General features: G+C 38.0%; 1 protein-coding gene across 3 annotated transcripts in view; it reads left to right on the plus strand.

Annotated features, from left to right (window-relative positions):
- Positions 1-26,133, plus strand: part of MYPN (myopalladin) — a 114,553-nt gene continuing 88,420 nt past the window's right edge. Inside the window, exon 1 of one of the 3 annotated variants that reach the window (XM_055590938.1) lies at positions 1-128. The gene's annotated coding sequence lies outside the window, so the exon portion shown is untranslated. Of the gene's footprint in view, positions 129-17,582; positions 17,733-20,626; positions 20,969-26,133 lie in introns of those variants that run through there. The other 2 variants (XM_055590927.1, XM_055590918.1) reach the window with 2 other exon arrangements.

Below are 26,133 nucleotides of genomic sequence, written 5' to 3' on the forward strand. Positions count from 1 at the left end.
GCAGGGTGGGCAAGCCCACGGAGGGAAAGCCACAGCAGATTTCCCTGCACTCAACAAGTGAGGTGAAGGACCAGGAGCCCCAGTGGAACCCTCCTTAGCCTGTAGAGATCCACGACAGTTTGTGGCAGGTAAGGCGCTTCTTCAGAACTCACTTTGGGAGGTAAAGCAAGTGATTTCTTAAGGGAATGGGCAGAAATTGAATGATTTAATATCACCTAGTAAAGAGATACCTCCAGGAATCTAACGATTAAGAGAGCAATAAACCTATTCTTGTATCCATCCTCATCCAAGCTATTCATCTGAACCACCCCTTTTTACCTTGTTGAATTAGGGCTTTCTGGGGTATGTAGGTGCTGTTTTTTTCTAACCTTGTTGCTGGTTTTTTCTTTTTTTCCTTACCTCCTCCCTTGTTGGAATAAAGGGAGGAGCCTGTCCTAGGAAATTTGTAAAACCAGGTGGAAGAACAATAAGGAAAGAGTATTCCCAAGTGATATTTAAAGACTGGATAAGAGCAGAGCCAAAAAGGAAAGATTAGAGATACCAAAATAGGACTCGGTGGGCAACAGTGTTCTTTGATCATAGGTGAAGTACAGAGTTGCTGAACTGGTCAAAGACAGACAACAGAATCCTGGAGGAGGCCAAGATTTTCTGTGTTGTTGTTTCACAAAGAACTAGATCAGTGATTTACTTTATGTCATGTGAATTATTTCCAATTATGGTATTTATCTATCACTCATCATATTTTCTGTAAGTTCCCATTTTCTGTGCTGGAATTCATTTTTGCATTACCTATTTTTTTGAAGTTCAGTTCAGTCAGTTCAGTCACTCAGTCATGTCTGACTCTTTGCGACCCCATGAACTGCAGCACGCCAGCCCTCCCTGTCCATCACCAACTCCCAGAGTCCACCCAAACCCATGTCCATCGAGTTGGTGATGCCATCCAACCATCTCATCCTCTGTTGTCCCCTTCTCTTCCTGCCCTCAATCTTTCCCAGCATCAGGGTCTTTTCAAATGAGTCAGCTCTTTGCATCAGGTGGCCAAAGTATTGGAGTTTCAGCTTCAACATCAGCCCTTCTGCTTTAGAATGGACTGGTTGGATCACCTTGCAGTCCAAGGGACTCTTACTACTCATTAATTGTAAAACCCTCCATTCTCTTAAGAGGGTATCTCAGGATTGATCTGAAGGGACAGCAGAAATGCAGAACTTTAAAAATAATTACAGCTATATTGAGATATAATTCACATACCATACAATTCATCTATTTAAAGTATACAATTCAGTGGTTTTTACCATATCTACAGACTTGTACAACCTTTTCCACAATCAGTTTAGGATACTTTATCATCTTCTCCAACAAAACCCATACTCAACAGCTGTCACCTCCTCTTTTCTTCCAACACTCCCCTTACCCACAACCCTAGGCAACCACAAATTTACTGTTTCTGCAGATTTGCCTATTCTGGATATTTCATATAAATGGGATCAGGCATAGTGGTCTTTTGTGAGCTATTTTGGGGGCAGCTGGGGAGCTCGGTGTATAGCAAGAGAGAAAAGAACCTCTTCTGTTTTAGTTCTCTAGTGATACCCTAAATGAATGTACTTCACTGTATCAGGCCATATCCAAGATTATTATTAAATAAAAATTGTCATTATTGAAAAGAATTTAATCATATAATACATGAAAATAAGATGTCAGGTGAACAGGCCCTGGCAGATATTAGATTCTTGGTAAACAATCATATTTTTTCCTCTATCCTACTCCCAGTGTTAAACATTTACTCATATTATAAAACATATAGAGCAGATTTGAAGAAAACTTAGCAGACTACTTTGAACATACTAGTTACTCAATAAATACCTTTTAAAATAGGAAAGGCAGGTATAGTCAGGTATGTGTGCATTTTACAGCTGTGATATTATTTCATAAAGGCTATGGAAAATAGCTTTATTTGCTGGACTAGGAGGCACCAATTATAATTTCAAGTCTGAGCTGATATCAACTGCAATCTTAAATAACTGACTTACTTTCTTTGGTCCTCAATTTATCTACAACTCCAGCCCAAGAAAGATAGGCTGGATCATAGCTAAAATGCCGTCCCCATCGTTCGTATTGTGGAATATCTTATGGCAGGATCTCCAAGATACACCTGCCTTTTGTATATTTCATACTAAAGGTCACACATTGGATTATAGGACTCCTTCTTAGGGAGGTTCAGTTGGTTGACTATCATTAGATCTTGCTGCTTGTAATTACCTTGATGAAATCACCAGGTTCCATTGTCTGGTCCTCAGGTATTCAAGATCAGAAACTTAATTTGTTTTTCAGAAATTTTTATAGTGATCCAGTCCTTTTGCAAGGTTATTTACATTAACCAAACTCCCAAGTAATGCAGCATCCAAAATTCCAATTTGTTAATTTACAGTGAGAAAAATGGCTTGAGAGAAAACTAAATGTCGTATTTTCCTATTAATTTATTATTTAAAAGAAGTCTATTAAAAAAAAAAGCTCAATTGAAATTAGAATGCTGTGGCATCCAAAATTCCAATTTGTTAATTTACAATGAGAAGATGACTTCAGAGCAAACTAAATGTCATATTCTTCTATCAACTTATTATTTAAAAGAAGCCTATTTTAAAAAATTCAATTGAAATTAGAATGCTGTTGCATGAGAATGCTGTTGCACCAAGGTAAGTAATTGATCATGGCACCTGGCAGTATTGTTTTGAGTTGCCAACACCACCATCAGGAGCAGAAAAGACTGTCTTGGATGAACATTGCTGATTCTTTCCTCTTTGACTTCCCTTTCTTACTTGTCATTCCAATTATCTCTTCAGATATAGATGCAGATATAGATATGTGCTAGTCCTTTTAGCTGTGTCCAACTCTCTGGGATCCTATGGACCATAGCCTACCAGGCTCCTCTGTCCATGGGATTCTCCAGGAAAGAATACTGGAGTGGGTTGCCATGCCCTCCTCCAGGGGATCTTCTGAGATATAGATATAAATATTTATATACACACATATATTTGATAGATAGGTAGGTAGGTAGATACTATCAGTTAGGCTACAGTCAAATTACATTTCTTTTTTCTACTGATGGCCTTGACGCTTTTTTGTGTGTGTGTGCCTTGGGGGCAGTTTTTACAATTTTTTTTCTTTTTATAAATGTCATACACCCTTATTAGAAGTTTTTTAGATGCAGGTCAGGAAGCAACAGTTGGAACTGGACATGGAACAACAGACTGGTTCCAAATAGGAAAAGGAGTACATCAAGGCTGTATATTGTCACCTTGCTTATTTAACTTACATGCAGAGTACATCTTGAGAAACGCTGGGCTGGAAGAAGCACAAGCTAGAATCAAGATTGCCGGGAGAAATATCAATAACCTCAGATATGCAGATGACACCACCCTTATGGCAGAAAGTGAAGAGGAACTAAAAAACCTCTTGATGAAAGTGAAAGAGGAGAGTGAAAAAGTTGGCTTAAAGCTCAACATTCAGAAAACGAAGATCATGGCATCTGGTCCCACCACTTCATGGGAAATAGATGGGGAAACAGTGGAAACAGGTTCAGACTTTATTTTGGGGGGCTCCAAAATCACTGCAGATGGTGACTGCAGCCATGAAATTAAAAGACGCTTACTCCTTGGAAGAAAAGTTATGACCAACCTAGATAGCATATTGAAAAGCAGAGACATTACTTTGCCAACAAAGGTCCATCTAGTCAAGGCTATGGTTTTTCCAGTGGCCATGTATGGATGTGAGAGTTGGACTGTGAAGAAAGCTGAGACCCGAAGAATTGATGCTTTTGAACTGTGGTGTTGGAGAAGACTCTTGACAGTCCCCTGGACTGCAAGGAGATCCAACCAGTCTATTCTAAAGGAGATCAGCCCTGGATGTTCTTTGGAAGGACTGATGCTGAAGCTGAAACTCCAGTACTTTGGCCACTTCATGTGAAGAGTTGACTCATTGGAAAAGACTCTGATGCTGAGGGGCAGGAGGAAAACGGGACGACAGAGGATGAGATGGCTGGATGGCATCACCGACTCGGTGGACATGAATTTGGGTAAGCTCTGAGAGTTGGTGATGGACAGGGAGGCCTGGCGTGCTGCGATTCATGGGGTTACAAAGAATCGGACATGACTGAGCGACTGAACTGAACTGAAGAAAAATATGAGAAAAAAGTCTTCCACAGTTCTACCACCTAGTTATAACCAATTGACATTTTGGAATACTGTACTCCAGAATCAAAAAAAAATAAAACAGGGTCATATTACAAATACTGTTTTGAAGACTATTTTGGGGTTTTTTTTTTTAATCTTATACAAACATTATTGCTATTTAAAAATGAGTAAGTTTAAAGTTTAAAGAGGTATATACAAGTATGGGCTTCAAAGTCTCAGAACTGAACCAATTCTCTCTCATTGAACTAATTTTTTTAAACTAGTTAAAATTTTACTTTTTAATTAAAAACCTCAGAGGAAAAAAAGTCACAGTAGGACTTTGAAACCAGTGCTTTCATCTTTGCTAGGATTCACTGTATTTGCTCTTAAGTATTATTTTTGTTGTTCAGTCACTAAGACATGGTAACTCTTTGCAACCCTGTGGACTACAGCACGCCAGGCTTCCTGTCCTTCGCTATCTCCCACAGTTGGCTCAAACTCATGACCATTAAGTTGGTGATGCCATCCAACCATCTCATCCTCTGTCGTCCCCTTCTCCTCCTACCCTCAATCTTTCCCAGCATCTGGGTCTTTTCCAGTGAGTCGGCTCTTCACATCAGATGGCCAAAGAAAGTATTGGAGTTTCAGCTTCAGCATCAGTCCTTCCAGTGAATATTCAGTATTATAAAATGACTTAAACCTCTTTACAAAACTATGCTATAGAAATACAGCCAGCAGTATTTTATCACAAATAAAATTTTCCTTGTGATATGTAAATTATGCTGCCCTAAAATAATCTTAATAAGTCCTGTTCATTGGAACTTACAAAGAAAACAAATGAAAGAAAAAAAAGTAGGTGGTCATAACTGTGTAAAGATGTAAGATATGAGACATGAAACTCAGTACATGCAAATAACTCTTTCTTGCCAAGTGTGCAGAAGTATCTTGGGCACTGGAATGGTTGGAGAACCAACCATAACTCAGGTTGCAGAATGGAGGCCCCTGCCTCACTTCTGACACACCAGCCATTTCACAACTCTACAAACTCAGAGTACCTAGAACAAGCTTAACATAGACTCTCAAGGCAGGAACCTTCTCAAATCTTACTTCCAAGACTAATCAGAAATGAACAATTTAAGGAATTTCCCCCAAGCTTCCCTTAAGCACACAAAACAAGTTTGAATGTTCATAATAGGTTTCCCTATTAAATAGTTTCCCTATTGAACTGTTAAATAACCAACTTCATAGGGACAGGAAGTAGAATGGTGGTTGCCAGGGTCTGATGGGGAGTTATTATTTAATTAGTGCAAGTTTCAGTTTTGCAAAATGAAAAAAAGTTCTGAAGATGATTCTGGAGATGGTGGTGATGGTTGCACAACATGAATGAACTTAATGCTACAGAACTGTGTCACGCAACTGTATGTTCCTCGGTTCTTTGTCTCGTCACAACAAAGATTTGGAGCGACGGACATTAAAGCCCTTGGAGCGTCACAGCTCTCGGGTCTTGGACAAACCGTGCTACAGCTCTTAGGCAAATCGGTGTTGCAGCTCAATTTTATTTAGAAGATAGCAGGAGAGAGAGAGAAAAGAGCGCACGCACGCGGGAGAGAGAGTCAGTGAGAAAGCGCTATGGCTCCTCATTTTATATGTTTTTTCCTCCACCTGGGCCTGCCCTATGCAAATTGGGCTTAGCCAGGAGTGCTGTTTGTTCTGCCTGAAGTCTTCACTCTGGTCCTCGGACCTTCCTTTGACCTTCCTTGTCTTTTAGCCACTGCCATTTTGGACTCCTTTTCCCTATTCTACCTACCTAACATTCCCCCCTCAAGAGATGGGAGGCCCAATTCTTTGGGAATAGGGGCATCGAGGTCTTTCTGGCTACTTCCTGCTGAACTGAGATGGTAAGGGGTATTGGGCCTCCCCTTCTTGCTAGTCTCAATCCTCAGAGTCCTTTAGCGGTGTCCAAGGGTGTGTGATATTTTCCGTGGTCAGCTGTAGTTTTATATCTTTGTTGAACTGGCACTGCAGGTTGTAGCTGGTTGACCTGGCTCTTCTTTTTCCATCCAAGACAAAGCTGCTTCCATCAGTGTACCAGATTTCCTCAGGATTGGTCATAAGATCTTCTGACAATCCCTCTCGGGGTTTTGTCCAGTGGTCCAAGGTTTCTAGACAAGAGTGAAAGGGGAGAGAGCCCTCGGGGGTAGGCAGGAGGGTGGCTGGGTTAAGAACCTCACAAGGGGATATAGTGAGGCCTGGATTTTCCATCAGCATTACTTGATATCTGAGGATTCTTTGATCAGACATCCATAAATGGCCTCTCCCATTTAGGAGTCGTTTTACTTGGTGGCTGGTAAAAAATAGTTAGTTTGCCCTCAAAGGAGAGTTTTAAAGCATCTTCTATCATGATTGCAATAGCTGCAAGATTTCAAAGGCAGGGGGGCCAACCTCAGGTAGTTGGATCGAGCCTCTTGGATAAGTAAGCTACAGGCTGGGGCTCAGATTCCAACTTTTGAGTTAACACTCCCAAGGCTATTCCCTCTCTTTCATGGACATAAAGTTGGAATGCTTTTTCTGGGTCTGGCAACCTCAAGGCAGGTGCCTGAGTTAAGGCCTGTTTTAGTGTAGCCTCTGCCTTCTTTTGAGGAGTTCCCCACATCAGTGGGATTGAATCATCTCGTCCCTTTAAGCTTTCATATAAGGGCTGGGCAATTAGACCATAGTTGGGTATCCAGATTCTACAATACCCAGTTAGCCCCAGGAAAGCTCGCAATTGTTTTCAAGTTGTGGGGGAGGGCAACTGGAGAATTCCTTGTACCCGATCAGAGGACAGCCTCCTGGACCCATGTGTAATCTGAACTCTCAGGTAAGTGACCTTTGTCTCGACTATCTGTGCCTTAGCATGGGAGACTTTATATCCCCTTTCTGCCAAGAAGTTTAGAACCTGAATTGCATGTTGTTGGGCACTTTTCTCATCTGGAGAGCAGATTAGTAGGTCATCTACATATTGTAATATTTTCCCATTAGGTCCCAGGTCCGGATCTAGGAGGTCCTGGCTAAGGGCCTGTCCAAACAGGTGGGGGCTATCTCTGAACCCCTGAGGTAATACTGTCCAAGTCATCTGTTGGTGTTTTTCTCCTGGGGCTTCCCACTCAAAGGCAAAAAGGTATTGGGATTCTTTAGCCAGTGGTATGTAAAAAAATGCATCTTTGAGATCCAAGACTGTAAACCACTTGACACTGGGTGGGATTTCTCCCAAGATTACATAGGGATTGGGTACTGTGGGATGGAGGGGGACTACAGCTTCATTTACGATCTGGAGATCTTGAACCAGTCGCCAGCTTCCATCTTTTTTCTTTACTGAGAGGATTGGGGTGTTACCTGGTAAAGTGGTGGGGATCAATAGCCCACAAGCAAGGAATTTATTTATTAAAGGCTGTAGTCCCTCCCGAGCCTCTCTTTTGAGAGGATATTGTTTTCGATTAGGAAACCGAGTGGGATCTCGGAGGACAATGATGTCCGGTTCAGTTTGGTGGGCTCGTCCAGGAATCCCCTGGTCCCACATCTGGGGGTTAATTTTGTCTTCCCACAGTTTTTGGTCCCTCTCTATTGAAGGTGTAATGGGTTCTTCAGTAGTAACCAGGAGCTGTAGAGCTCTAGGGGCTGAAAAACTTCCCATCACAAGGGTGGTCCCCAGTTTAGTGAGTATATCTCTTCCCGATAAGGGGGTAGGACACTCAAGGACCACCAGAAACTGGTGGGAAAATATTTGTCCATAACAACAAAGAAGTGCTCGGGTGAATCTTTTAGTAGTTGCTTTTCCTGTAGCACCCAAAATGGTACAGGTTTGGGAGGAGAAGGCTCCGGAGTAGGAGATCGAGACAGAGTAGGTAGCCCCTGCGTCAACCAAGAAATTCTCGGACCTACCTGCCACATCCAGTTGCACCCTTGGCTCCAGCTCCGTGATGGTTATCTGTGACAGGCAGGCTGGCTGGAGCGGGCCACTTCAGTCCTCTTGAACCATCCTGAGGGAAGGCTTGGCGCTTGACCCTGAGGCTCTTGGGTCCTGAGGGCAGAGTGCCGCCCAATGTCCCAGTTGATGGCATGTGTGGCAAGCTGTTCTAGGAGACTTGTCACGGTTTGGACACTCTTTGGCCCAATGCCCCGCCTGTTCCCCGTCTCACTTCTGACACACCAGCCATTTCACAACTCTACAAACTCAGAGTACCTAGAACAAGCTTAACATAGACCCTCAAGGCAGGAACCTTCTCAAATCTTACTTCCAAGACTAATCAGAAATGAACAATTTAAGGAATTTCCCCCCAAGCTTCCTTTAAGAACACAAAACAAGTTTGAATGTTCATAATAGGTTTCCCTATTAAATAGTTTCCCTATTGAACTGTTAAATAATCAATTTCATAGGGACAGGAAGAAGAATGGTGGTTGCCAGGGTCTGGAGGTAAAGGGGGATGGGGAGTTATTATTTAATTAGTGCAAAGTTTCAGTTTTGCAAAATGAAAAAAAGTTCTGGAGATGGTTCTGGAGATGGTGGTGATGGCCGCACAACATGAATGAACTTAATGCTACAGAACTGTATGGTCATTGCAATTAAAAATAAATAATTTTTTTTAAAAATAATAGGTACCTGGAGATCAAAGTTCAAAATAATTTTTGATTAGGACCTTTTCTCACAATGTCAAAATAGAATAGAATTATGCTAAAACAGGTCATTTATTGGTATGAAGTTGATCCACAGATGGGTAAAAGATGATATATACAAATCAACTAATATTTCTAATAATTCTTAAATCATATTATCCTATGTATGTGGACACAATTCACTAAAACTTAAATACAATAAATAGTGATCTATGCAAATAAAAACTCAATATTCAGGTTGTTTTTTGGTTTGTTTTTTTTTAGTATTGAGATGCTATGTAACTCTAGCTAGTTAATTATTCTTTATGTCAGCTTCCTCACATATAAAATGTGAGTATTAAAGCAGATCTACTGATAGGACTCTGATGAGAAATAGCTAATAAAAATAATAAAACACTTTTCAAATGTAGTGTTAGTACAAAAGATCATTTAAATAAAAGTATTAAAAACATCATTGCTCTTTGTATTTGACATCTACCCCAGTTCATCATCGTTATCATTAGCAGCATTATGGAGAAGGAAATGGCAACCCACTCCAGTGTTCTTGCCTGGAGAATCCCAGGGACGGGGGAGCCTGGTGGGCTGCCATCTATGGGGTCGCACAGAGTCAGACACAACTGAAGCGACTTAAAAAAAAAAGTCTTCTTTATTTTATTCCATGTGGTGTTTATATACATTCAAAATTAGTCTATTAGACTATTCAGGATCATGGGAATACTAAAATGTCCCTCACTTCCCTAGATTTCTCCTCTCTAAATCACTTGACCTTAACAATAGTTTTGTCAACTTAAAGTTTTATACTAATCTTATGCTAGTATCCTTTCCTAGATCTGATAAAAAATAAAATATTTACAAATAAATTCAATTATTTCCTGTCCTAAAGCACATACCACAGAGTGGATATACTGCTCTGATATTTGTCGCCACTCTACTTATTTGGCTAAAGAAGGCTTGTTTGATACCTGGGTTGTCAGATCAAATTATAATTTAAACCCTTTAGCTATGTTTAGCCCCTTGGCAGTAGCTGAGTTGAGAATTTAGAATTCAGAGGCAGATGGTTCAGGAGCACAGTAACTAGATGGGAAGCATTTACCTCCATGTCATCGGTTTAAACCTGAACTTGGTTGATCACTATTGGTGTCCTATACAAGATGTAAGTGATCTGATTTGAATCTCTAAATGGATAACACCCATGTTTAAAAAAAAAACTCATTACTCTTGGCACTAATTGGCATTCTTGTTGTCAGCGTCAGGACAGAAGCCAAGGACTGAATCAGTCTGGAAACCTGAACTGCGGCTGTGTCTGAGTCATCAGTCTCGGTGGCCCATTCAGCCTTTGGCCTTTCCTTAGAGTTTACAGCTCAGCCCAATTGTGTACACTTCACTCCCTGTGACTTCACAAGCCAGATTAAAAGATGTTTACTTAAAATACATCTTTTTATGATAAGAATGGTAATAATGATAGCTGACATTTACTGGCCACTTGCCAGAAGCCAGGTATTCTTCTAAGAGTCTTTACTTAACTCTCACAGCAATCCCATGAGATTGGTACTATTATTTCCCTCATTTTTAGAGATAAGGAAACTGAGGCACAAAGAACTTAAATAACTTGCCTACCGCTTCTCAGATAATAAGCGGAGGTAGAATCTAGCTCTAAATACAATCTCTCTGCCTAATTATAGCATTTATTTGACTTCTTTTAACATCTTACCATACCACTGATCAAAGTTTAAACATTCTATGTTCAAATCAAACAGGGCACATATCAATGTCTCAATTTAAAAACTGCTCACTTTTCGGTGCTAGTTATTTTTATTCTTTGTTTCTGAAAAGAGGCAATGGATCGCTCTTAAATTTGATACACATGCATCCTTATTCTGATTTTAAGATACTTGAAGACCTTTATTTGGACTTTCCTGGCAGTCCAATGGTTAAGATTCCTCACTTCAAAGGCAGGGGGCATGGATTGGATCCCTGGTTGAGGAATTAATATATCCCACATGTTGTGAGATGCAGCCAAGAAAAAATAAAAAGGACCTTGATTTTACAATGGTTTAATGTTCACCTATTTTTTGTTGTTGTTGTTTGAGCGAAACATTACCTGAACTTGGAAACATCCTCTGACCTTAACGTTTCTAAATTAATAGAGAAGAGAGAATTAAGTCAAATAAAAGCCTATCTACTACTCCATCCCAATATAAACATAGTGAATGATCACCAAATAGGCAATCCAGCTGCCTCTTTTTGTTAACATAGTAATTGAGTTTCTTCCACCTACTCTTCATGCAAAATTAAAAAGCAAATAAGAATTTTTTTTTTAATCTGAGTCTCCATTTCATGAGACTTCTCATAGTAGCTAGGAAGGAACATATAAGTATACTGAGATAAATGAACTTAAAAATAAAGTTTATGAGCAATTTGATTATTTTAATGAATAAAAGAAATTAATCTGGTTCTCACAGAAAGTTTTAAGACAGTAAAATATTGTTTGCCATAATCACCAGCTAGAAATAGAAAAGAATCACTTTTTATGCTTCTTTCAGTCACCATCCATACTCAGTTATTAAAAGCATGTTCGAAGACTCATTTAACACATATTTATTGCTCCCAGTTTTGCTAAAAGATAAACTTTGGGGTATTTCCCCCCCAAAAGCTCTTGTTAAACTAAATTAATAATGTAAATTTAGCGATCTGGGTTTTACTGCAGATTTACATCTACATGCCCATTCTAGTCGGAGAAGGCAACGGTACCCCACTCCAGTACTCTTGCCTGGAAACTCCCATGGATGGAGGAGCCTGGTGGGCTGCAGTCCATGGGGTCGCGAAGAGTCGGACACGACTGAGCGACTTCAATTTCACTTTTCACTTTCATGCATTGGAAAAGGAAATGGCAACCCACTCCAGTGTTCTTGCCTGGAGAATCCCAGGGACAGCGGAGCCTGGCGGGCTGCCGTCTATGGGGTCGCACAGAGTCGGACACGACTGAAGCGACTTAGCAGCAGCAGCAGCCCATTCTAGTGTTTCATTTTCCACATTCTAGTGTTTCATTTTCCAATATACAAAATAATCATAATAAAGACGAACTTCAAGAAAAGTGGTGTTGTTTTATGTAGTTATTAGAACATAATAACCAAAGCATGATTGTAAATAACTTCAAAAAGAGTAAATGGTAGGTAAACATCTGCTTAAGATACAGTCTCTTGTGCCTAATTTCACTATATAATAGTAATTTGCAGATAGAGATGCACCAAGAGAATTGTTTATTTATGGTTACTTCAATTTCTTTTCTTTTTGTAAAATTTTTGGTTGCACTGGGTCTTCATTGCTATGTGCAAGCTTTCTCTAGTTGCAGAGAGTAGGGGTTTCTCATTGTGGCGGCTTCTCTTGTTGTGGAGCACAGGCTCTAGGCACTCGGGCTCAGTAGTTGTGGCTCAAAGGCATGTGGGATCTTCCTAGACCAGGGATCAAAACCAAGTCATCTGAGTTGGCAGGTGGATTCTTATCCACTGTACCATCAAGGAAGTGCTCAATGTATTTCTCTGACCAGGGTGGCACTAGTGGTAAAGAACCCGTCTGCCAATGCAGGAGACTTAAGAGACACTAGTTCGATCCCTAGTTGGGGAAGATCCCCTGGAGAAGGAAATTGCAACCCACTCCAGTATCCTTGCCTGGAGAATCCCATGGATGGAGGAGCCTCGTGGGCTACAGTCCATAGGGTCATGAAGAGTTGGACATGACTGAAGGACTTAGCACACAGAGACTTAGGTGTGAATCACAGCTCTGAGGGGCCTTGAGCAAATTTTTACTCTGATCTTCGGTTTGCTGCTGCTGCTAAGTCGCTTCAGTCGTGTCTGACTCTGTGCAACCCCATAGACGGCAGCCCACCAGGCTCCCCCGTCCCTGGGATTCTCCAGGCAAGAACACTGGAGTGGGTTGCCATTTCCTTCTCCAATGCATGAAAGTGAAAAGTGAAATTGAAGTCGCTCAGTCGTATCCGACTCTTCATGACCCCATGGACTGCAGCCCACCAGGCTCCTCCATCCATGGGATTTTCCAGGCAAGAGTACTGGAGTGGGGTGCCATTGCCTTCTCCAGATCTTCGGTTTCCTCCTCTATAAAAAGAGGATGATGATATGGAACACCTTGGACAATCTCAAAGTATACCTCTTGAGACTTTTTCAGATCCTTGAATTTGCAAAACCCACAGTAGCGTACAATTTTTTCAGTTTCATTCTCTGTAAAATGGAGATAATGATTCATACTTCCTGGGTTGTTGCATTCAGTTCAATCGCTCAGTCGTATCCAACTCTTTGCAACCCCATAAATCGCAGCACACCAGGCCTCCCTATCCATCACCATCTCCCGAAGTTCATTCAAACTCACGTCCATCGAGTTGGTGATGCCATCCAGCCATCTCATCCTCTGTCGTCCCCTTCTCCTCCTGCCCCCAATCCCTCCCAGCATCAGAGTCTTTTCCAATGAGTCAGCTCTTCTCATGAGGTGGCCAAAGTACTGGAGTTTCAGCTTTAGCATCATTCCTTCCAAAGAAATCCCAGGGCTGATCTCCTTTAGAATGGGTTGTTGCATTAAATTATGTATTAAATATGAATGATAAAGCTTGGTTGGTGTGGTCACTGGGCTGGGTCAGCTAGGATCACTCAGAAAGCTGAGTAATCCATTCTGGTTTATCTGCATTGTAATAAGTCTAATTTGCAGTCAGTCACAAATAGTTGAACTCTTGATCTATGTTAGAGAATAAATGTGTGTTTTAAATGTATTGTACTCTATTTCACAGGCAACTCAGTCTGTGACTTGAGCTGGAATCTCAAAAAACAGGGCATAAGAACAGACAAAATTGCCTCTTATCTATGAGTAGTAGGGTTTTAAAGTTCAAAACAGAAAGGAGAAGTCTACAGAAGCAGAAAAGAGTTTGATTCTAAAGGACTGGACAGAAAGTAAAGACCTGATGTAAAACAAAGGTTGTTCCAAGGTGGGCAGGAAAGATAGTGGTAAGCCAGTTCAGGAGGATGCAAAAGTACGACAGTGCCTCTTATGGCGCACCTATAGAAGAACTCCAGGGCAAGGTGGGAGTTGTCAACAGCCCCAGTCCTTTTCCAAAAGCAAAAGTCGCCCGTATCAATTAGCTCAGGAATGTGAGCATCCACTAAGCCAAATCACATATAGTTCCTTACTCAATGACTGGTACACAAAGAGCATCCAAATATTTTTAGCTCCTTTTCTCATTTGAATTGATGCTTAATAATATTTCTGTGTTAAACTAATGTAATTGTTAATGACAACCAAATCAGTTAATGTTGCTGAGAGTTTGGTCATTCAGTCTTTCCTGGCACACAATAAACATTCATTAAATATTTATTGAGTTGTGTGAATAATTTAGGACAACTCAACAATTAATACATTATTTTTATAGCATGCTATGGACAAATATTTTTTAAGTGACTATTTTGTGCCATGCCTTGAGATTGAAATTGCGTGGCCTACATAAAAATTTTTTATGGCTTCAATTCTCAAGGGCTGGTCTAGTTAAATAAATAAAGCATAAATGCATAAATGAAAACTCAGTTTAATTCAGCAATATAAGAAATGTTATAATCACTCGTTGTTTAATTACATAATATTTGGAAGGAAAGATAAGAATGAAGGAAAGAAGAAAAGATAAAAGCCACAAGGAAAGATAAACCAAGGAAATATTCCTGAAATTTTTGGAGACAAGGATTTGTGTAGAAGAGTGGCAGATCAGACCAGAAAGACTATTAATATTTTACAGGATCAAGATGATCACATTTCTGATTATACTAAGATTTTTCTGATTCCAAGTTGAAATTTGCAGAATACTGTCTGGCCAGTGGGCTGACTACAAAAAGATTTACCCCCCAGCTCAGTTTACTCTGTGGTAAATTTTTGTGTTTAATTCCCCTTTGACATTATATATTTGTTTATTCCTTTTATTGACATTATCACCCACTTTTTTTTTTTTTTACTGTACCATGTGGCTTACAGGATCTTAGTTACTTGGCCAGGGATCAAATCCAGGCCCATGGCAATGAAAGTGCCAAGTCCTAACCACTGGATCACCAGGGACTTCCCTCACCCATATTTTTAATTAAAGTTTATTGTCTGGGTTAAAAGATGAAACAAGAGGATTTCAAGGATATTAATGGGAGACCTCTTGATTAGACTAGGTTTTAACTAATCCATTCTCAGTTTGGAATGAAAAACAATTGGGTGAAGAGGCAAAATAAAAAAGGTTTTCCAGGTCTTCTTCTATTAAAGTACACTGCCTTTATTTGATAGGAAGTTTTTTAACACAAGACACACCAAATGAGTAGGTCCATTTATGCAAATAAAAACATAAACTTGAATAGGGATATAAAATACAAATTCATTATGATAGACTTCATGTAATAAGATAACTTCTCAGAAATGTGTATTAGTCCTTGCTATTTTAGTCAACCAATTTTATTGAGTCGTCTTTGTGAACAGTCCAAGTCTTAGTCATATGCTATTTTTCTGTTCTCTTCTAGAGTCTGTTAAATAAACACCAGGTCCCTAAAATCAAAGTGATAACTTTAATAATCCTTTGTCCATCAATACATATGAAAATAATAGCGAGTTTCCTTCTTTGGGTGATTTCTGATTTTTTAACTAGCCTATATAATTACTCTTCATTAGAAGGCCATGAAAAAAGAATACATTTAAAACTAAGAGGCCTAGGTTTGAATTCAACCAGCTGTGTAGCTCACCGGTTGGGTAACTTTGGGAAAGCTAAACTTCTTTAAGTATTAGTTTCCTCCTTATGGGTGTCCCTGGTGGCTCAGACAGTAAAGAATCTGCCTGCAATGTGGGAGGATTAGATCCCTGGGTCGGGAAGATCCCCTGGAGAAGGGAATGGCTACACACTCCAGTACTCCTGCCTGGAGAATTCCATGGACAGAGGAGCCCGGCAGACTGTAGTCCATGGGGTCACAAAGAGTCAGACACGACTGAGCTTGACTAACAACACATTTCCTTCTTATAACATGCAAATAACAATACCATTTCAGGGTTGCTGTGAATGTTGAATAAGAGATAGAGGCTGCTCCTGTCAGAGTACACTAGGATGAAAAGTTCATTCCCATTTCCTTTCCTTCAGGTAACCAGTGTTAGTGCAATTATTCAGGTCATGCATAAGAACAGTGAACTCTGGTTTCAGCTTTCTGAGATGTCCAAACTGCCCAAAAATAGAATCTGAGTGGAATCCCCCAGAGCCTAGCACACTGGCATTTAAGATATTCTGTGATACTGTTACAAAGAGAAAATATTTCAACTGTTCTTTTTCTACCCTTAATTTGTAAAAAAAAAAATTACTGACCCATGTTGATGTGCTGAGAAACAACACAAAGCATTTAAACTTACTTTCAAAAGAACAAAGCTTTTAAATTGTCTGAGCAAAATGATTATCATAAATAGAAAAAAATTAGGTCTGTCAAAGCATTCAGACTGACTTCCAATGTCCTATCTTTCAGCAATAATGCCTCATGTTTTGGTCTATGTATCAATTCATGTTCTCAGCTAAAATATTGCAGATAGAACGTTTCTGAAAGCATTTGCTCTTTTTTCTTTCTGTTTTTTTCTCTTTTTGCTTGTTTGTTTAGTCATACAAAAGAATTTCAGCATTGGTTTCTGTTAGAAAAATTATAAACAAAACTCTGTTTCCTTAAAATACTTACTTAAAGGAAGAGTAGGTTTTATGCTCATTTTTACCCTTTAAAAAAATTTTTGCAAGTACCAAAGAAATGTGAACTTTTAAATATGTGCAGTAGTTAAGAACACAGTTAATATTAGGTTGAATCCTGGCTCAGTCACTCACCCATTGTGTGACCCTAAGCAAGTTTTTAACTTCTTTCTAAGCCCCAGGTTCTTAAACATAAAATGAGAATTCTAACAGTACCTACTTCATAGTTTGTTGAAGGAATATGTAAAATAAAGCACAATGTCCAAAAGCAACTATACTTTGATAAAAATCAATTTTTAAAAAGCACAATGTCCATAAAGAGCATAGTGCCTAGTATAGTGCCTAGCAAGCAGTTAAGGAATGTTAACTTATTTCTACTGAAATGATAAGCTTCTATGTGCATTGATATAAGCATTACTTCAATGTGGGGACCAGTAGGAATCAATTGTAGACCTCAGGATTACATGCCTGATACTAATTGTCTTGGATTTCTTAAATAACTTAATGTTAATCATAGATCCTCTTTCTAAAATAAAAAAACTCTAGGAACAGATTTTCTTCATGGAAATAATACTTCCTTAAAAGTATAAATGTTGATATGTTCTCCATATCAAAAGCATGAGTAAAGGAAGACTTACTGTGCTTTCATAGAAACCATATAGTAAGGCTTTAACCTACTCCCACATTGGGCACACATTTAAGTATTACAATAATTGATTATTTTCCCATATTTACTTTAATTAAACTGTCAACCATACTTTCAGTTTTGTATCAAGTAAAGATGTTTACACATGTCACATGCATCCTGCACATGGATATTTTGTGCATTCCTTACGTTCTGTTCTTTTAAATGTTATCATTATTATCCTATTCATCTAAGAAGAAATCAAGAAAGTCTATTTCCTTAGTCATCTTAGTCATTATCCACCCCCACCCTCAATCCAGGCTAAGAACACCGTGCAGACTGAGTTATTAAAGTCGATCCGAAAGAGCAATCTGTTCTAAATGACTGTCCCAAGATCTGCCACAGAACCCTGTAAATACTCTTCATTACTCTGGCAGGGCAGTATCACATTTCCTTCATGCTACTTTTGTGGCTGACTCAAGTTAGGCAGTGAGATTTGGGCTTTGGATGATCCTGGTTGATTGATATAGGAATGGTCCTTCTCCTGGGACAGGTAATCAAATTTACTTTTCAGGATAGTAAGTATTCTGTTTATAGTTTTTTAAAATGCTTTTAGTTTGTAAAACTAGAAAGGTTTTGAACTTACAGCTTTTTAAGTTCTTTTTTTAGTTTTAGTTTTAAGCAAATGTTTTCAGTACCGTTGAGACGAAAAAGACATTTCTTAGGATTTAACTGTAGCTCTCAATTACATTGTATCATGTTTGTATAAGACCCTCTATAATCTACCATACATACATTGTTTTGGATGGTCAAGAACTTGTCTCTATTGTGTTTTTCTCATTAGCAAAGATTAGAAAGTAATATATGTCTCTGTTCTTTAAAAATAAGATATAGAGGGTTGTTGTCTTTTCATCTGATACATACCTCAATATAAATCTATGAACTTTAAGCAAAACTCATTGAAAGTTTGGAATATGTGAGAAATTTCTTTTAAAGGATAAAAATCTATAGCAATTTGGAAAAATAGCAAACACAAAAATTTTATATGAATCTGCTAGCACAGATTCTTACACACTTATTCTCCAAGTGAAGACTTCCTCTATCATAGATCTTCCAGATTCTTTGACATTCCTGTGGATGACCCCAATGTGAGTAAATTGTTTCTATAACTGAGTGACTGAATTCAGAAAACAGCTGAAGGCAAGCACAGGATCATGTTCAAACCACAATAAACACATGTGTTAGATAGGCCACTCAAGGCTTAAGACATGTAACCTTGTGTTTACCTGACACTTATGAATTTTGTTTTTAACTATATTGGATTCAGATATATTTTTTTAAGCTTTAAGAATTATTATTTGTACCAATAAACTCTGTTAAAATCTCAACTAGTAGGTTTGTGGTGTAATGTAAGATGATATGCAAGTTATATTATATTACTTGGGAGCAGAAACCAATTTTTAAAAACTAGAATCTAGAATACAAGGTTCATGTATTGTATGCAAGGTATAATATAAAGTATTTATATGCATCTTTTTCCCCCAAAGAGCTCAAAAAATTTTTACACTATCTGTATTCAAAAAAGTTACAGTAAAAATGAGAGGAGAAATATTAGTGCTATTCAGAAATTCTTTGTCTCTTTCTTTTGTAACTTTTTTTTAAAATGGATTTTAATTCTTCCTATTATTCCCTAATTTCACTGCCCAACCAACTCTATTTTATCTTTCAGTATGGGTCTCCTCCCACCTCGGTGTTCCATATACCTGGGTGAAAGGTAGGACATCAGGCTTATAATGGAACAGTTTGCAAGGAAGTCAAAATGTATTCACTTGCAGTGTGTGTGAACATTTCCCTTTGGAAGATCAAACTGTAGCACATCTATGTGCTAAATGAAACAGAGGTTCTATTTTTCCCTGTCCCTACTCAAGACTTAGTAGTCCTTATACTGATTATGCCTCAATATTTGAATGGGATAAATGGGGAGAAAATCCTCTTTAAATAAAAAGAAATCTTTGGAGCATCTACATAAATAGAAAATGCAGAAACACAATTAAGTAGGTTAATTTCAGAACAGGACTAGGTAAGAGAGCAAACAACCCTGTATATTGACGATTTAGATTAATGCAGTAATGAAAATAATCTATCCACATAACTCAGTTCTTCTTGTGCCTTCTTCCCTCCTCAGTAACTGTTCTTTTGACCTGGATTATTTTAAAGTTTTCCTCAATACTCTTTTTCATTCTGCCCATGTAATTTCAAAGTTCTTTAACAAATGGTGTAGTGAAGCTTCTGATTTGATCATAGTAAACAAATTTTAAGTCTATTCAATATATTATAGAATCTCAAGGTGACTGAAAAAGGTAAAAAAAAAAAAAAACAAAATCTCTTAGTAAATACCATGAGGTCAAGAATCGGTATATTTTCCATGGACCGAGGAGCCTGGGAGGCTACAGTCCATGGGGTCGCAAAGAGTCGGACACAACTGAGCACTGCTTTATACCCAGTACCTGGTACCTAGTAGGCACCAGGTACTAGGTATATCATTAATTAGATAAATATTTGCTGAATGAATGAACTGGAAGAAATTCTGCAAGTAGTTGGTGATTTAAGAAAAGTAGGTTTAAACCAATGTATTTTATGCTACCCAAATCTAAGAATGACCTTTTTAAGAAACAGTTAATTGCATTTATCTGAATTTTCAAGACCCAGGCTTCCACCGAGATTGAAATAATGGGGCTAAATTTTTTTTCCAAATTCATATTCTGAACAAGTACGAAATCCTATCAAAGAGCCTATCCTTGACAAAGTGGGTTTTTCAGCAGATGTTGGTTTGGTTAAGCATTCTTTTTCTCGTTGAGTAATACTTGTGAAAGAGGAAATCTGGCATAGACCTTTTCAAAATAATATACAAAAAAAATTATTCCAGGATAGTAACAAATGAACAGAAGTTGTAATATATTACATTATACAGTAATTTAGACTTTTAAACAGTACCTGATTATTTTTTTTTCTGAAAAAGTTTGTTCAAACTAATTTGTTACCAGGTTTATTCTCAGACTGATGGCTTTTTCCTCTCCATTTTTTCTGTGATCTCTAGTTACCAACTTTTAATGTTAGTTATCGTCTGCTTTTGCTAAGCTTTTGGACAAACAACAAAAAAAGATCTCTCAGCTTTAAGATGTTAGAGCTTACCTTCATGCTGGCTTTTCACAGCCAAATTTCCTAAAATGGATCAGTGATTAAATGAGAGTAAATTTCCCATGAATTAAGATTAATTCTCTTAAAATTAAGAATTTTGAAATATTTCAAAAATAATGCCGTTTTCTTTGAATGTGCTACCGTGAATCCAGTATTAATTCTAAACACAAATCAATAAACAACTTGGGCCTCTAAGCTGTAAGTGAAATTCTATAGGTGGGAAAACTGACTGACCCCCACCGCCCATAGGTGCTGTCCTGCCGTGGAATCCCTTTGCTCAGTGTTCTCCTATCCAATCAGGTGGAATGTTTCACAGGCACATGGTTTATACAGCTCAAAATAACTTGGGACCTGTGAGCTGACAAATGCTCTGGCTCCGGTGGTGACAGGTTGTCCAGCTTCTAACAGCCATCTTCACTGAAACTAAGGTTAACTCCTCACTCTCTATGGACGGCTACTCTCTATTTCCAAGGGCGTGAAGAATTTTCTTTTTCTCCTGAGCTTTCATCTAAACGTTCTCCTTGGATAATTATCATCACAGTGGAGTGCCTGGGTTGGACATCCTCATCTGGGTCAACTGAAAAAAGAAAGGTAATATCCAGATTTAAGTTCTCGAGTGTGTTTTGATAACAAGAAACTGACAATGGGAAAGGGGGGATTTCGGAGACCTAATTTCTGTTGTGTGGAACGAAACCGAGGCTAACTTCCTAATTATGTATGATGAGACACAAAATTACACGAAAAATAAAGTTTTATACATGGTCAGATTTTACAGGGGATTGATGAGACCCTCAGAGATCACAGCCTACTCGGGTCCTAAGGGAAAATATCTCAACAGAGGAAGTCGTGACATGTTGTGTGTATCATTGGCATTTTCCATACATTCTTTTATTAAAATAATGGTGTTTGTATGGAGAATATGTGTGCAGTGCCTATTTCCTTTTTAATGGAAATCAAACCTAAAATAATATGACTCCACAGTTAAAGACTTTCATTTAACATTTTTTTATCATGTAAAAGGATATGCTTGCTATATTTAGCGCTGGGAGATCTGCTCCCTGGATTAATGTACACAACAGCTGCAGAAAGTCTTGCTCAAAGGACATTGCTCTTTCTTTCTCTCCTTTCTCTCTCTCTCTCCCCCTCCCTCCCTCCTTTTTCAGCTGCAGCAGAAAGACGCTTGACAGTCAGTGGCAAGTGTTTGGCCTGGTACATTGCACTATTAGCAGTAATTAGATGCACAACTTGAATTATTTTTTTAATGATCATATAAGCAAAGAAAAAGAGAACATGAGTAAATCTGTATTTCCATTTCCCAAAAGTGAACATTACAGTAAGAGTGCTAAGAAATTTTACTATCAACAGATTTTTTCTTTTTACTCATGCTTGTTAAAGAGACTAGCATCAATCAATTTGATAGAAATAAAACAGATAACCAGTTTCCTTTCTCAAAAAATTATGATTCAACTACTTTCATACTGGTAATGATAAAATGAATTCTACAAGGTCTAAATTAAAAATTTGTTATAACTTTTTAGCCTCTCCTTAATAATAACTCTTAACTTCACATAAAATACATATAATCCTTTTCTACAAAACTAGACTATCCAGACTTGTAGCTATAATAAACATATTTTTAAACAAAAATTAATATAAGCTGTCTGATACACAATTTGACAATATGTAAACTATTTCAAATCAAGACCATCTCATGAAATCTGAAATATATGCACACTAACTTTGTCAGGAGACAAAATTATAAACATTACAGAATCTTTTAATAACGGACTATGAAACAAACAGTTGGACATTATCCAAATTCTGGAGGTTTGTCTCTATTCCCACTTATAGAATATGGCTAATGCTATTGGAACTTGAGACAATGTATCAAAGCCCTAGTGTTCTATAAGTCTATAATTTTGAATAAGACTCTATTCCAGACTCTAATACATCTATTGTATAACAGAATACACTTTCCAGCTCAAGGTGCTTACAAAGGCACATATTCAGTGGAACAAACTCAGAACCACAATTCATGGACACAAGAAATTGAATGAGTTTGTACCCTGACTAGCTTTGGGAATTTATAGAGCTGAATTTTCAAATTTACTTTTGAAGAAATGAGACTGCAGGTAAATTGGGTTTCACTGTGAAAGATCTTTAATGCACTAAAGTTAATATATGAAAAGGTGACAGCTAGATTTTTTTAACAGTTAACTCATATATGCAATAGGAGTAATGAACTCAGCTCATTAACCTGAAAATATAAGATGAATGAGACTGCCAACCCCAGAATAATTAGTTTCCTTCATTGACATTGAGATTTGACAAAGGCATTGCTTATTGGATGGTGTTATTGCCTATAACAAGACAAAAAATGAAAAGTTTTTTTTAACTTTTTCCCTCTCTTAAGAGATACAGAAGGATCAAACACCACAGAGATATTTTCTTAAATTTCTATGGTGCTCTACAGCTAACAAAGAGCTCTAGAACTGCTATGGCACTGTGCTTTTGCTTAAAGGGAACAACCCAGGCACCGACAAAATGGTCTGTTGAGTAATTTAGGAACGTGTGTTTAGCAGCTACATTTTTGGTGGGCACAAAAGTTGGCGTGACTGTTTACCTGCAATTACTGAAGAGCTCTTAGAGCTCATGTATAATCAGAGTCACCTTGACAAGCTCTGTACAGACTATGTGTGTTACGTAGACCTCCACTTGGAGTCACAGTGCACCCCACGGTCTGGGATGGGCCCAGCAGAGCCTTCCCACCAAGGGCTTGAATTCCAACTAGATCTTGAGGTTACAAACCTATTTGGGGTACTTGTTCCTTTCCCAATCTAGCAAATATGTCAGTTAAGGAAGTTATCGTTTTCCAAATCTTTAACCACCTAAGGGAAATTGACACAAGTATTAGGAGAATGAAGAAAGTTGAAAATGTTTGAATTTTTTTCTTATTTTTCTTACTTAAAATGAATCTTTGAGTTAATGAGAACTGACAAAGTTTTCTTATTTGGGACTTCCTGTATAAGAACTAAGTTCATCATGAATGGTGAATTGAGAGTGAAATAAAACTTCATTTTTGTAAAGGGTTTGGTAGTCACCCTAGAATCCTGAAGGCTTCTTACTTGGCTTCCATTAACCTTTTCATGGGTCATAGACTTTACTTCTTTACACTACTTTTTTTCAATATTTCAGATTAAATACTAACTTTGGGCTCTGCTTTCAGCATCCTTTATACTAGTACAAAGGATTACCTTAATTTTGTATAGTGTTCTACATGTCTAAAGTTCTTTCACAGAGAATTCCCTGGTAGTCCAGTGGTTAAGACTTTGCCTTCCAACACAGTGAGTGTGGGTTCAGTCCCTGGTCAGGGAGCTCAGATCCCACATGCCTTGTGGCCAAAAAAAAAACAAAACATAAAACAGAAGCAATATTGTAACAAAGTCAATACAGACATTTAAAATAAAAATTTTAAAATAACCTTTTAGAAAAATAAAAAGTTCTTTCACAAACAAACCCTATGAAGCAAGCAGGGTAATTCTGTTCATCCTCCGTTTAGAGGTTAGTTATGAGTTACTTAAAGACATCTATCTTTTCCTGTTCTAAGCAAAGTTAACTATTACATATTAGGTTGTTTTTGTGTTGATCTAAAGGGTAAAGCGTCTGCCTGCAATGCGGGAGACCCAGGTTCGATCCCTGGGTTGGGAAAATCCCCTGGAGAAGGAACTAGCAACCCACTCCAGTATTCTTGCCTGGAGAATCTGATGGATGGAGGAGCCTGGTAGGCTACAGTCCACAGGGTCGCAAAGAGTCGGACACAACTGAGCGACTTCACTTTCTTTCTTTCTTTTAGCACCAGATTTGCTTTTTCACTTAATATCTAAGAATACTTCATAGCCAGAAAACTTCAGTAATCATGTTTGAATTGAAATTACTCCATATAAGGTTTTGCGAATTCTTTGTCAAAGCCCCTTTTTAAACATCCATATTACAACCAAAAGATGAGTTAATAACTCATGATATTTCTAATGATAAGGTAGTCTTAGAACCTACAGAAGAATATTGTTGCATTAATAAGACTTGAGAAATATGTCCAAAGGTATCAGCATTAAGTTTTGTTTTTATAAACCAGACTCTTACATTTTAAGCAAGTCCTGAGGTAAGATCTCTTTTTCAGGAAAATTCATAGGGGAAAAAAAATAGAGATATTTAGCAAAATAAAGTGAAGAACATTCAGTAAGCATTCTATGTGGCTAAATTAATTTACATGATTTACTGAAGTTGGTCTTGATGCCACATTAATTGCCTCATTTCAAACCTAAGACCATTTCATCAAAACCACAATCTGTTTCCAAGGATATTTACTGATTCTTATTTTGAAAATGGCAGAATATGTTTCAATTTTATAAGCAGCAGAAAGAAGGAAGCAATGTCCAATGTTTAGCACTGTGAACACACCACTTGAAATGTCTAAGAGAACTTTGACATCTGTCAAATGAAATGTCCAAGAGAACACTTCTTAAAACCTGCTTCTGCCTCATTCCAGTAAATAATTCCACCATTCACCTAGTTGTTTAGGCTACAAATACTAGAGTCACTCTTGACTCTGCTCTTTCTCTTGTATTCCACTTTCAATCCATCAGCAGATCATACTAGCTCTATTTTCAAAAGATACCTCAAATCTGGCCATTTCTCGCTACCGCCCACTGATACCACCCATTGATCCCAACTAGCATTATTTCTTGCATTCTTTGCATAGCAGCCACAGTTGAACTTTTTCAAAACCATGTTATCCGCTTCAAAAAACTTTAGATGGTTTCCCATTCACATGTTTAATAAAACTCAAAGTCTTTCCTATGGTCTGAAAGACTTCACATGCCCTAGCCCTCTACTCTTCTTTTTCACTCACCTCCTGGAACACTGGGCTTGACTCAAACACACCAAACATTCACCTTCCATGGCCTTGACACTTACAGCTTCCTCAGTCAGGAATATTCTTCCTCCCAAATGGTCACGTGGCTAACTTCTCCACTGCATGAGAAGCTTTGCCTGATATCCCTAGCCTAAATAGCACGTCTTCTTCTCTACCCCATCATTCTCTGTTCCCTTGCCCTACTTTATTTTTCTTCTTAACATTTATATATTCTCCACTAGAATGTCAGCTCCATGAGGGCAAGGACTTTGTCTTTTGTTCACTGATGAATCCTCGGGGCCTAGAACAGTGCCTGGCACATAGTAAATGCTCAATTAATATTTATTGGATGAATAAATGCAAGCGGGGTTATCCATAATAACTCTTAGTTTTTTAAAAGTATAAATTTTATACAGATAGTTTTTAAATTAATGCTTGAAACAGAAAGTAATATATGTTCATATTTCCTATTTTAGGTAGTATCTATCAGTTTAGCAATTTTTATATGCATTTCCACCTAAGAACTGAGATGAAATTGTTATTACCCCATTTGATAGATGAGGATAATTGAGATTCAGATGCATTAAATGACTTGCTCAAGAAGCAAAATTATTTAGTGTTGGACTTGAGATTCAAACACAGTTTTTTTAATTACAATCAGATGTTCTTTGATACTTCTGGTATGAAAAAAACACATAATTCTAGTTATTTTATCCACCATAAATACATTTTTATTTGAAAGTTACTTTGAATTTCCTACTACTTTTACCAGTTTATATTTTGTCTTTGTGTCTATAAATTTCCTCTGTAAATATTTCTATGTATCTGTCTTACTTTAGCCTGC

Source organism: Bubalus kerabau, chromosome 1, assembly GCF_029407905.1.
Source record: "Bubalus kerabau isolate K-KA32 ecotype Philippines breed swamp buffalo chromosome 1, PCC_UOA_SB_1v2, whole genome shotgun sequence".
In the NCBI taxonomy this organism is placed as follows: Eukaryota; Metazoa; Chordata; class Mammalia; order Artiodactyla; family Bovidae; genus Bubalus; species Bubalus kerabau.